Source organism: Marmota flaviventris, chromosome 2 (genome assembly GCF_047511675.1).
Source record: "Marmota flaviventris isolate mMarFla1 chromosome 2, mMarFla1.hap1, whole genome shotgun sequence".
In the NCBI taxonomy this organism is placed as follows: Eukaryota; Metazoa; Chordata; class Mammalia; order Rodentia; family Sciuridae; genus Marmota; species Marmota flaviventris.
Genome location: NC_092499.1, coordinates 156,816,935 through 156,830,428, shown reverse-complemented (window position 1 = coordinate 156,830,428; position 13,494 = coordinate 156,816,935).

The following is a 13,494-nucleotide window of genomic DNA, read 5'->3' as shown; positions in this document are numbered from 1 at the left end:
AGGAATCATCTGCCCCTCTATTATTTTGATTTTTTTGTGTTCCATTTCTAAGTGATTCCCTGCCCAAGAGACATGCATATTTATAAATCAAATAGAATTATAAATAAAGATTGTTTTCATCAAAGTTGTACCTTTAGTATAACCAAACGGTACAAAGATTTGAGAAGGGCTACACATCACATTCTTCCTATTTATAGTACACCCAGCATCCCTTCAACCATGTTTCTTCTTGGAGATCATTGGAATTGCCTGGGAAATTAGAAATACCTATGCTCAGTAGCTCTTAGGGATTTTGGCAATCATAATAATGGGTCTTAATAGAGACCTGAGAATCTGCACTTTTTAAAAGCTCTGCAGCCCCAGGGATTCTGATGAAAAACAGGCCTTAGCAAGTGTTTCTTGAATTTTTCTACAAACAAGAAGCCACCATAAGTGCTGAGCAGATGAAATAATTAGCTCCCTGTTCCCCCTAATCAGTCAGAAACTGATGTCCTGACGAACCCCACAAGCCCAGAGCATCAGCCAAAGGTAACAAGATTTTGCAACATTTTTAGGACCTGGTATTCTCCATGTAATCTTTAGTCTAACTCATCTGGTCAAACTTAGAGCATGAACTCTGACCCCATGGATACCCAGTTTTCCCCATCATACTGGAAATTAAGAGGTAAGCTACTCTGTAGGTAGAGTGAGATATAGAACATAAGATCAATTTCTCTAAACATGGTGTGAAGTCCAAGGAGCTTTTGGCACTTACAAGGTGTCTGAGGGTAAAGAAATCTATTTCAATAGCGATGATATATGGCAATGCAGTGGTACCAGACCTATAGGGTAAAGCCTAGCATGTAAAATATGCTATCCATTTTGTAAAAATAGGGCAAAGTAAAGCCCTACATTTGAATGTGTTCATGTGTGCTGGATAAACAGGAAAGATTTTATAACAAACTAAGAAAAAAAATTATTCCACTAGAGCCCTGGCGTCTTAGCAGATGGGTGGTTAAGAATGAGAGGGAGGTATTTTTATTCCCTATTAACACTTCCTGGTTTTTTAATCATGTGTATTGTTTATTCAAAGTTTTTTTAAAAAACTTTGGGGATTATCTAAACACATATCTCAACAGTTAACTCGAGTTATCTATTGAGAAAATACCTAAATACTATGAATTCAGCAAACTGTTTAGATTAATGATATTTTATCAATTATAGCAGCATTTATGTTTGAAACAGAATAGTATGAATTGGTGCAAGAAATATTAATTACCCAGGCTGTCAATGATGTTTGGAGTACATTTGGATTTATAGACACCGACAATGACTCTTCTCTGCTACTCCTCAGAGAAGGCCTGGCCTCCTGCAAAGAGGGCTCTCTCCCTCTAAGTACCTGCATGGCACTGCAAGTCACCTGACATTCTTGAGTCATGCCCCTCTTCTATAAGCCAAGGGGGGAAAAACTAGTATATCTTAAAGTTCCAATATTTAAACCTCATAATAATTGTAAAGGAGTCAGTGTGATGCTTAAAAAGAGCTCAAAAAGTTAATTCCATCTCCTACTCCAGGGAATGGTGGCCACCTGGTTTCTCTTTCACTTGGGAGAAAGATTTTTTCATTCTTTACTGTCAGTATTTTCTATGCTATGTAATTAGTATTTCCATTAAAAGTATTCCATTATTACAATGCTTTTTCTTGGAAATATGGTCCCATATGTAGCTCCAGGTCCTTATACAGCCTTCTCAGTCCTTTTGCCTCATCAGTCTGCTTCTTAGGATCCAAACCCTACAGAGCTCTGTATAAAATGTTTTAAAGTCAGTCTCTCTCTCTCTCTCTCTCTCTCTCTCTCTCTCTCTTTGTTCTAATTAGTTTATACATGACAGCAGAATACATTTGATTCATTGTACACAAATGGAGCACAACTTTTCATTTCTCTGGTTGTACACAATGTAGAGTCACCATATGTGCAGTCATACATGTACCTAGGGTAATGATGTCCATCTCATTCCACCATCTTTCCTGCCCCCATACCCCTTCCTTTCTTCCCTCCCTTCCCTCCCCTTTGCCCAATCAAAGTTCCTCCATTCTCCCCTCGTGCCCACCCCCATTATGGATCAGCATCCACTTATCAGAGAGAAAATTCAGCCTTTGTTTTTTTTGGGGGGAGGGGTAGGTTTACTTCACTTAACATAATATTCTCCAACTCCATCCATTTATCTGCAAATGCCATAATTTTATTCTCTTTTAATGCTGAGTAATATTCCATTGTGTGTATGTTCCACAGTTTCTTTATTCATTCATCTGTTGAAGGGCATCCAGGTTGGTTCCACAGTTTAGCTATTGTGAATTGAGCTGCTATGAACATTGATGTGGCTTGTCACTACCGTATGCTGATTCTAAGTCCTTTTGATGTAGACTGAAGAGCGGGGTAGCTGGATCAAATGGTGGTTCCTTTCCAAGTTTTCTAAGGAATCTCCATACTGCTTTCCAGAGTATTTGCATCAATTTTCAATGCCACCAGCAATGTATGAATGTACCTTTTCCCCCACATCCTTTTCAACACTTATTATTGCTTCTATTCTTGGTAATTGCCATTCTGACTGAAGTAAGAAGAAATCTTAGAGTAGTTTTGAATTGTATTTTTCTAATTACTAGAGAAGTTGAACATTTTTTCACATATTTGTTGACGGATTATATTGTTTCTTCTGAGAAATGTCTGTTTGGTTCCTTAACCCATTTATTGATTATGTTAATTATCTTTGGTGTTAAATTTTTTGAGTTCTGTAAATGTCCTGGAAATTAGTGCTCTCTCTGATGTGCGTGTAGTAAAAATGTTCTCCTACTTTGTGGGCACTTTCTTCACTTTGTTGATGGTTTCCTTTGCTGAGAAGAAGCTTTTTAGTTTGAATCTATCCCCTTAATTAAGTCTTGATTTTATTTCTTGTGCTTTAGGAGTCTGGTTAAAGAAGTCAGTACCTAATCTGACATGATGTAGATTTGGGCCTACTTTTTCTTCTATTAGGTGCAGAATCCCTGGTCTAATTCCTAGGTCCTTGATTTACTTTTGAGTTGAGTTTTGTGCATGGTGAGAGATAGGGGTTTATCTTTACTCAGCCTTTGCTCGGGCCCCACTTGGAATGTCGCAAGTATGTTAGCATATTCAAAGGTCTGAAAAGTCCTATAACAGAAAAACCTGCCTTTGTCTTAACCAGCTGCCTCCCATATTCACTTGACTGATAAATAGTTTTTCAAAGAACACCTGTATGTATTCTGAAAAGTTCTGACCTAAATAATGTCAAACTCATCAAAGGACACAGGGTGAGGTCTCCTTAGCCTGCATGTGCTTTCCAATCCCAGGAACCTCAGACATTTTCCACAATTTAAAAAAAAAATGTATTCACAACACGTCTATTGTTCTCTTCCATTGTCTTCTCTGATCTCTTTGTATGATGTGTAGCTGATGATCATATTTGAATTAGATAGAAGCAGATTTTTAAAGTTAAAAATTCCCTTTGAAAATCAGTGAGAAAAAAAATGGAAATCTCACTCTGGTTGCCTGTTATTTAACGGAAATGGCTTCAAGTAGTTCCCCCCCCCCAAGAAACGTTCAAGCCCCGCTAAGAGTCTACTACATGAAAACGCACCTGTTAAAGAGACTATTTTGCTTCTCCATCCTAGACCATTAGAAAGCTGAAATGCTATATCTTCTTTCTTTTAAACCAATAGGGAGACACAGTGGCTGGACTAGGCCATCCCAGGAGGCTGACCAGGTTAAATCTAGTTCCAGTGACCAATAGCTGTCATCCATTATTCTACCTGATTGCATCAGAGACCTCAGTTTTGTGCAGCCTGTGTGGGTCCAGATGATATGACGGAACCAATATTTCAGACCGTACTAGCAAAATAATTGTGCCCTTCTGCCAGGCATAATGACATACATCTGTAACCCCAGCAACTCGAGAGGCTGAGGCAGGAGGATCATAAGTTCAAAGTTGGCTTGGACAACTTAGGGAGACACTGTCTCAACATGAAAGGATTGGGGATGCAGCTTGGAGGTAGAGCACTCCTGGGTTCAATCCCCAGCAGTGCTAAATAAATAAATTACTGTACTTTCCTCCACCTGAGCATTTGTGGTGAGTCAACTGGGTTATTAAAATGACTAAGATTATTCCATGGGCCCTATTCCAGTGGTATAAAAATGCCCCCCATTCATGGAATGTTCTTGTGGTTCACCACATTTGGAATTCTCAGCTACTTTGGAAATGCTATATTTAGCCTCAAACCTCATGTCCATTCAACCTTATTAACCAACTCTCCAGGGTGTAGACAACAGGTCAATTCCTTGTATTTTCAGATCTATTAATACCCCTTGGTCACCAAGTGACATTTGTTTCCCATATATTGCCAAGAGACAGAACAGTAAGATCCAAGCTGTCTCTGGTTTATGAAAAGGACTTCATTTCATTGAGAGGGTTTGTCAAAGTTAAAGTCCCAGTAATATTTTCTCAGTCCTGTTGTCCTCCATGAATTTTTGATGCATTGGGAAATCAGACTTTAAAGGCATGGAAGTGAGGTGAAGCAAGTATTTTAACTAGAACTCTGTGAGGGTGAGGGAAACTCTATGTGCACTGTAAGGGTGTGTGTGTGTTTTGCTCTCCGAGTCTGTTTAATGGGAAGGTTTGTCTTTGAACTTATATGTGAGAATATTCACACAAATGCAATAAACATGTTTCTGTCTGAGAATGGGTACCAGGTTATTTCATTGGTTACCCCATACTGGTAGAAATGTCAGATCCTAGAATTAGAAAGGATAGATAGCCTTGTAGTTTGCCAACCAAATCACTTGGGGGTAATTTATGGTAGTTCTGTGTTTCCTTTTCTTTATGTACAAATGTGACAGCTTGTGAAGACTAAAAGCCAATTTTTATATAGCATATCTAAAAGAAAAGTATCAGGTACAAAATGACCTTGTACTCCTCTCTTATTTCTTCTCTTTTTTCCCCCTCTTTTCATCTCCATTCCCTCCCTCCTCTCCCTTTTTCCCATTCCCTTTTCTCTCCTTCCTTGTCCCTATCTCTCTCTTCCCAGGGCATGCATAATCAGTGGTGCCTAATCACTGATCCTGATGAGAAGTCTGCTATCTGGAGCTGGGTTTCAGAGCAACTGGCAGCATATGCCCCATCCCAGACACCGCCCTCATAAACAACCGTGTTAGCAACACAACAGAGTTCAGTTTGGGCTTAGTCAAAAACCCAAATGCAGAAATCCAGCTGACAAGGCTAGAAGAAGACGTTCTGTTTCCTTGGCAAATCACCGCTCCTGTGGCTTGCTCTCTTCTCCTTTAGGTGGCACCCTTTTACTGCAGTGAGACCACACGGATTCTCCTTTCTCCCACTTTAATTAGTATTCATTGTGCAAAAATAGGAAAATTCCTTCATTATGCTGGTGCCTGGTGGCAATCTGATAATTAAGGCAGAAAGACGGCATTTCCATCATAAACCCCATTTCTCACGTAGGTTGCAATAAAAACTTGCTGGCAAGGTCTTAACCTTCGGACATTTAAAAATAAACATTGCATTTAGCTTTTAGAAGGTCTATCTTCTTCATAATCAGATATGTCATGTGATGATTTTTTTTTCTCCATGTGACCCAAAAGAGGATTAGGACTTTATGTAGATTTTTTTGGTAATTTCAATGAGGTATCTGTTTGCATTTCATCAAAAGAAACTATGAATGTTTTGGGTGATGGCTATCCTAATTACCCTGATTTGATCATTGTACATCATATACATGAATGGAAATATCACATGGTACCATATAAATTTTTATGATTAGTATATGTCAGCTAAAATTAAAATAAAAATAAAATAAATGCAAAATGTGAAAGTATGTCAATAAAAATGAAGTTGAAAGGAATATAATCTTTTTGCGGTTTTTGAGTTTTGTTTTCCCAAAGATGTGAGTGCTAAATAGAACTTCCTATCACCTCCTCTACCCCTTTTAACCCCAGCTCTGGTGAAGTCTTCCACCATTAGGTAAAGCCTCATTCTGAGACAATTAAACTGAACTTAATCCCAGTGCAATTCTTTAGTAGTTACCTAAATAATCATTGCATTTCCCTACTCCATTTTTTCAAGAGACACTTGGTCCCAGAACTCATGCAGAGTTGAGGTCTACACTGTTTATGGTCTCAGCCCACCCACCATGTTGGAGGTGTCTGGGAATCACCATCTACATGTCCCCACATTAAGACACATGGGTATTTCAAAACAGTCTCCATTTCAAGAGTTCTGTCCTGTACCAGGCATTTTGTTAACTCATGACTCCTACTTGGTTATAAACATAGCTAGTCAGAGTGAATTTTTCAGTATACTAAAAAATACCTGTACATTTTCATACCATACTTCCATATGAACCAACTGGAATACAATTTAATCTATTGGTGATTTTCTATTATCTGTATGGATGCCTCTTTCTTTAAAAATCATTGCCAATTGATAATGACCATGTTTGGTTTTATGTGGCTATAACAAAATATCTGAAGCTAGGTATTTTGTAAAGAAAAATGGCTTATTTAGCTTGTGATTCGGAGGCTAAATGTCCAAGATTTGGTGACTCCATCTGTTGTCTACTGGGGACCAAGTTTCTAAACATGAACTTTTGAGAGACAAATTCAAATCATACCCAAACTACTCCTTTATTAAATAATTTTGTTTACTCTCCAGGAGAATGTCATTAAATTTGGAATTTGTAGCTGGGCATAGTACTGCATATCTATAATTCCAGTGACTCAGGAGACTGAGGCAGGAGGACTGCAAGTTGGAATTCAACCTGGGAAAACTTAGTGGGACCCTGTCTTAAAATTAAAAATAAGAAAAAAAGCTGGGGATTTAGCTAAGTGGTAGAGCACCACTGGATTCAAACCTCAGTACTACACACATGCAAAACAAAATTAGAATTTGTAAATTACATAAAGTAGCAAAACTGTAAGTTTATGATGTTTCTCTGCTCTATACTTACTTTGTGTTGTCAAAATAAAATGTTTACAAGTACACATTTGAACTGATCCACATACAAGGGTGTCATTTGAATTTGTATTATTAACTTCCTGTGTCTGCATCTAGCTTTATTTATGTTTAATGACACCGCATTTGATCAGATTTGAGATTAGAACTCAAGCAGGTCACAATTATAACCAGAAAACTTAAAACTCTGGAGAGTCTCACTTGGGTTACAAGAGAGGTCATGCATCCTGGATTTGGAGGGGAGACCATAAGACACACATATCTGTGATGACATTGAGAACCTTTCAAGATGCTATGACAGAAAGAACCTCAACAAGGAAAATAGATTAGTCAATACAAAAATCTTAAGTAAAAGAGTAAATTAAGATTTTTCTTCTGAGGGGGACAGAGCTATACAACAATATTTTTACTGCTCATCAAATATTAAGTTTGAACTTAAAAAAAAAATTGAGTCTCAGTTTTGGCCTGGATTTGAATTGCAGATGACCCATAGAAAAAGACAAGGACCAGGCATGAAAGTGACCACTTTGAATGGCTTTTGTGGCTCAGACCACAAGCCCGGTTTCCTAAAATTTGGAAATAAATTCTCATTTAATTGTGAATTAAGAGGGATCACCAGGAAATTTCAGCTTGGAAGGACCCAACTTGAGGAGGGAGGGATAGAGTTGGAGTAGAGTAGTAGAGGCAAGTTGCCCAGAGGAGGCAAGGGTTGTAAGGTGGATAAAAACAAAACAGTCAAGTCTAGTTTTCTGCACCACAGAAATGTCTAGGATAGAGTTATCAATGGATAGGTAAGTTCTTAGGGTGCTGGGGAAAGCTCTTGGCTAGGAGTGCCTGCAGTCAGCTGCTGTTATTCAATGAAGAAAGTAGGAGAAGACAACAGGAGACCTACTGATGTTTCTGGGTTGAGTGGTTGCAGAAAGGGCAGCTTTACATAGAAATATCAACATGAGAAAGTGGAACTACTGTTCAAGTTTGTACAGAGTGACTTTATAACAAAACAATGTCTGCAGCTATATTTATCACTATCTTTTTAAGGAAACTGAGCCTCCTGACAACGAACTCTGCCAAAACTTACTGGGAGGAGGGGAAGAGTAACAAGAGTATGTGACCCTCTAAGCCAGAAATGAACTCTGACCCCTTCCTTGTCAGACAAATTTTTATTCACCTTGAAGACCCAATTCCCAGGTCACCTCATATCTGGTAGGATGGCTATTGTCAGAAACACAAGGGATTTTAAGTGTTGACAGGAGAGTGGACAAAAGGGAGCCCTTGTACACTGTTGGTGTACACTGTGCAAGCCTTATGGAAAAGAGTTTGGAGATTCCTACAGAGAGGCAAAATAGAGCTACCTGTGACCCAACAATTCCTTTTCTGGGTATACACCCAAAGGATACAAAATACCACTTATAAAAATATCTGCACTTCCATGTTCATTGCTGAAGCATTCAAAGTAAGGACCATATGGAAACAACCTAAGTGTCCATTAATAGATGGCTGGATAAGCAATATGGGACCTATGTATATACATATACCCACAAATACATATAAACATGCTTGTGTGTGTACATACATAGATGTGTGTTTACACAAACATGCAGACAAATGTGTGCCGGTATGCACACCTGTATGTGCATGCAAGAGCACACACGAGTGTGCATAAGTGTGCAAGTGTTTGTATGTGTATGCATTTGTGTGGGTCTGTGTATGGATTGTGTATATGTGGGAACATTCACCTGTGTGCATATGTGGATGTGTACATGGGTTGTGTGTCTGTTCCTACATGTGCTAGATGTGCGTGTATATATGTTTAGGTGCGGGTATGTGTATATACATACACGTGATTGTGTACAAATACATGTATGATAGTGTATAGACATGTGTGTACATGAGTGTTTGTGAGTACATTACAAATGCATACATGTGTGCACATATGTATGCATACTTGTATACACATACATTTGCATGTATGTGTGTATGCTCATGTATAATGTGTGATGTATATTTACAGAAGTGTGCATACATGTGCATGTGTATACACATGCATATACACATGCATATGTGTGTTTGTGTGTATACATATGTGTATATGGGTATTCAGATGTGTTGTTCATGTGTCTTTGCATGTTCATGTACCTGCACATACACATGTGTTACTGTATGTATACATGTGTGTTGGTGCATGTGTTTATATACTACGTGCATGTGAGTATGCACATGTACTTATGTGTATATATGTCTCATGTATGTAAATATACAATGTATGCACATGCATATACATGCACACATGTTTGTATATTTACATGTGTGGTACACAAACAGGCTTTTATATATAATGTCACTTCGTTTATTTATTTACTTACTTACTTATTTATTCATTCATTCATTCAGTATTGGGCATTGAACCCAGGGCCCCATACATGCTAGGCATGCATTCTATTAGTGAACTAGATCCCAGTCCTGTTATTTAGTCTTTAAAATGGAGATACTGCAATTTGCCATAACATGAATAAAACTAAAACTAGAGGAATTTCTGCTGAGTGAAGTCAGCCAGAAAAGGAAAATATCCCATGACCTCACTTATATGTGGAATAAAAAAAAATCAAATTCAGATGTAGAGAATAAAACAGTGGTTACCAGGAATGAGGTTGGTTATGGGGAGAACCACAAATGAGCAATCACCCTCCTCTGAGAGTAGCAGGGTTGGCTTGAATCCTGCGGCAAATGATGGGATAAAATTCCCACCAGGTGGGTCTCCTCTTAAAGGAGTCTCAGGTTGGTTTTTGGACTTTGTCTTCAGAGTAGGTTATGGTGTAGAAACAGCCCACACAGAAAGATACCAAGTAGCAGATTCATAGGATGAACAAGTTTAGAACTGTAATGTACAACTGGAGGGCTGCTAATTATAATTATAGTACTGTGTTGTATTGGGATTTTTAATAAATTAATAGATTTTAGCTAATTATGCCATATACAAAAATGGATAACTCTGTGAAATTATATATATATACAAATTTTATTTATTACAATAATCATTTTACTACCTATATGTATCCCATAACATGTGTTCTTTAAATAGACACAATAAAATTTATTAAAAGAAAAAGCAGAACACCCAACTCCACATGTCTCACTCCTCTGTGGAAGCTTATGCAATTGTCTCCTTATTCTCAAGCTTTCTTCCACAGTATTTTCTTCACATGTCTATATGAAGAACTATGTGAGAAAGCCATTCTCCCCACTAGTCTGAGTTCTTGAAGATTAGATTCGATTCACCTTTGCATCCTAGATGCTTAATGTAAAACCAGGTAACATGACTAGTTGCTGGCTAATGGATGGATAGATACATGCATGGGTGTTGGAAAAGTCTTGCTTTATGGTTAGTCTTTAATCGTTGAGTGGCTATGAAGAAATAAACAGTGGCAAAAAGCCAGAGAGTTTTCATTGTCCCTATGGCACACATTTCTTGGCCTGTTTCCACACCTTAACCGAGTATGAAAACAATGTCCAGAGACCAACGTGTGTTTCAGAATGAATGCCTGAGACATCTTGAGATTGGGAGACCAACCTGGTTGAGGATTTTATTCCATCATTAGCCCCAAAACACAAGTCAACCCTGTTACTCTCAGAGAAGGACAGGCTGCTCATTTGTGGGAAGCATTTGTTGGCTGGAGATGTGGTCAGTCGGCAGCAAATTGTTCAGATGCTTGGTAGCTGTTTCTTAAGAGACCACACGTCATGTACCTGCTGAATCATGAGCTTCCGTTGGATAACAATGGACTGCTTTGACAGGCTGTAGGAGGGCTGTACTGGAGCAGATACCTGGCACACACCTGAGCTGCCCACTCTGAGGTTGAGAGGAGGAAAAGGGAAATGTGAAGCTTGACTCACCGAGAATGTATTTTCATGGGAGTTGCTTCCAAAGGAATAGTGTGTACTAAGGTCAGAAAGAGTCAAACTTTTACTTCACTCATTTTTAATAGAGATTATCCAACTTTTCTATGTTTCTACTGGTTATCATAGGAAACTAATGCCCATTTAGTTCTCACTATATAGGCACTAATGGTCTACTTAAGAGTGGATTAAATACAACTCCACATCTCCCAAATGAGGGTTTTCTATGTTAAAGAGGAAGCTACAGGTCAATATGTGGCCAAAGCAAATCATGGCTGGTTCCACTGAGACTCAAGGGATCATTTTCAACATGGCAGAGGAAAAAAATTAGAAAATTTGGAAAGAATAAATAAGACTTCATGGTTAAAACCAAAATAGAAAACTATATTTTTAGACACACTTCCCTCTCCCCTTAAATAACCATGATAATCTTCTTTGATGTTTGATATCACTAAAGCACCAAGATCTTGTAAAGTCTTAGAGTTAAGAAGCAAGAACTTTGGATCTCTTGCTGCAATTCTGCCAAGTATAATGTTCAAACCCCTCTTTTGAAATTCCACATTTCTGCACCCTAAAAATCTCAAAAGATTAGATTGGTAGAAGAAATTTTAATGACAGTTGGGCTAGTTGCCCAATCAAAGGGATAAAGTATGAAAGATGGGACTGAAGCTTTATTTTATTGATAGAACTTCACCTGGTGCAGGATGAGTAGGTTGGCACTAATTTCACTCAGAAAAATATAACTAGTTAGAAATTATAAAATAATGGCATCATTAAAAAATATCTTCACATACCTTTTCATTGAGGAGCTATTTGCTTTTCATCTTACGTCTTCCTTCTTCTCATATATGAAAATTTAATGTCACTAGAATAATCTAGAGCATAATTCTCTGTTCTTCTCATTCTATCCTCAGTTTTTTGCCTCTTTGCATGTTGTGTTAGTCATTTTTGTTGTTATAACATAATATCTGAGACTGGGTCATTTATAAAGAAAAGAGGTTTATATTGACTGATGGTTCTGGAGACTGATTGGGTGACTGTGTGCAATAAGGGCCTTGAAGTACTTCACTTCATGGAAGAAAGTAAAAGGGCTTGCAAGTGCATGCAAACAAGAAAGGGGATGAAGGAGATTAGACACCTTATAACAAATTACTCTTGTTATAACAAACCCGATCTTGTGAGGGCTTCCTTAATTTCTCGTGATCCAAATTCTCTTAAAGGCCAACTCACCGCTCAACACCATTCATCAGTAATTTAGATTTCAACATGAGTTTACATGGGAACAAATCCCATTTAAAACATAGCATATATGAATTCTGTTTAAAATAAAATGTGGTGAACCGTTGAAACCCAAAGAGAAAAAGGACCTTGAGGTCCCCAGATCTATTGCAGCAATATATTATAAAACAATAGTTGAAAAGCCAAAAGATTAATCAACTTGTATAGTTAAGAGCCACGCAGGGGAGGGAGCTGGGTGCATAGATGCTCTATCCAGTAATTTGGGTGTTTGCTTCTGTACATCATCTTCTCAACTTGTCCTATTCAAATTTGTCCCTCTGCAAAATCCAGTGCATACTATATATATTTTCCCTACCAAATTGGCTGATTTCATGACATTTATCTCTTTTTTTTGCACCAAATTTACTTGGCACTGTTGTGTATTGTAAAATACATGAAGACATCATATGTAGGGCACTCTAGATGCATTAAAGGGCACATTTTCCAAGAATAGTCAATGCCATGGAGAAATGCTCACAATACTTCATTAAAGGAACAAAGGAGAAAATAAAACTCTCTATATAATATGATTCTGGCTGGATGTGGTGGTGCATGTTTATAATATCAGCTATTTGGGAGATTGAGGCAAGAGGATGATAAGTTGGAGGCAAGTCTGAGTGAGTCTTAGTGAGACTCTGTCTCAAAATTTAGAAAATGAAATAAAGAGGACTGGGGATGTAGTGCAGTGGTAGAACACCCTTGAGTTCAATCCCCAATAGTGCAATAAATAAATAATTCCTAAATCTGTCAAAATATATGTGTATATTTATACTTACATATCAAAATGCTAACAATGCTGACATCTGAATTGCATTTTCAAATGATCATATATTTTATAAAGTGAGAAAAATAAAAAATGATATTTTCTCATTTTAAGGAACTAAAAAGAAATTTATGACATTTAACTTTCTGAAGCTCTGTTTGTAAGGAGAACACTGGTTCATTGCATAACAATATCCAGTCATAATATTTAACCTATTAAAATGCATATAAGTTCTACCTATGTTTAACATAAAAAATAATTTGTTTTCATACATCCAGGTATGAAATGAGATCACCTGCACAAAAATACAAGAATAAAATTTAAAAATAAATGCTAGACATTTCAGAAAATTTTAAAACAGTCGTTCCCCTCCTTTCCTTTAGAACGTGAAATTTCAGACAGGATTTGTGAATAAGAAACTGCTTGGTTTATAAAGAAAGAAAGACACCAACTTAAACATTTCAACTTGTTATCTTTGTTAGATCAAATGCATATTAAGGCTACAAAATCACTATCACAGTCTACCAATATAATAAATCATACCATGGC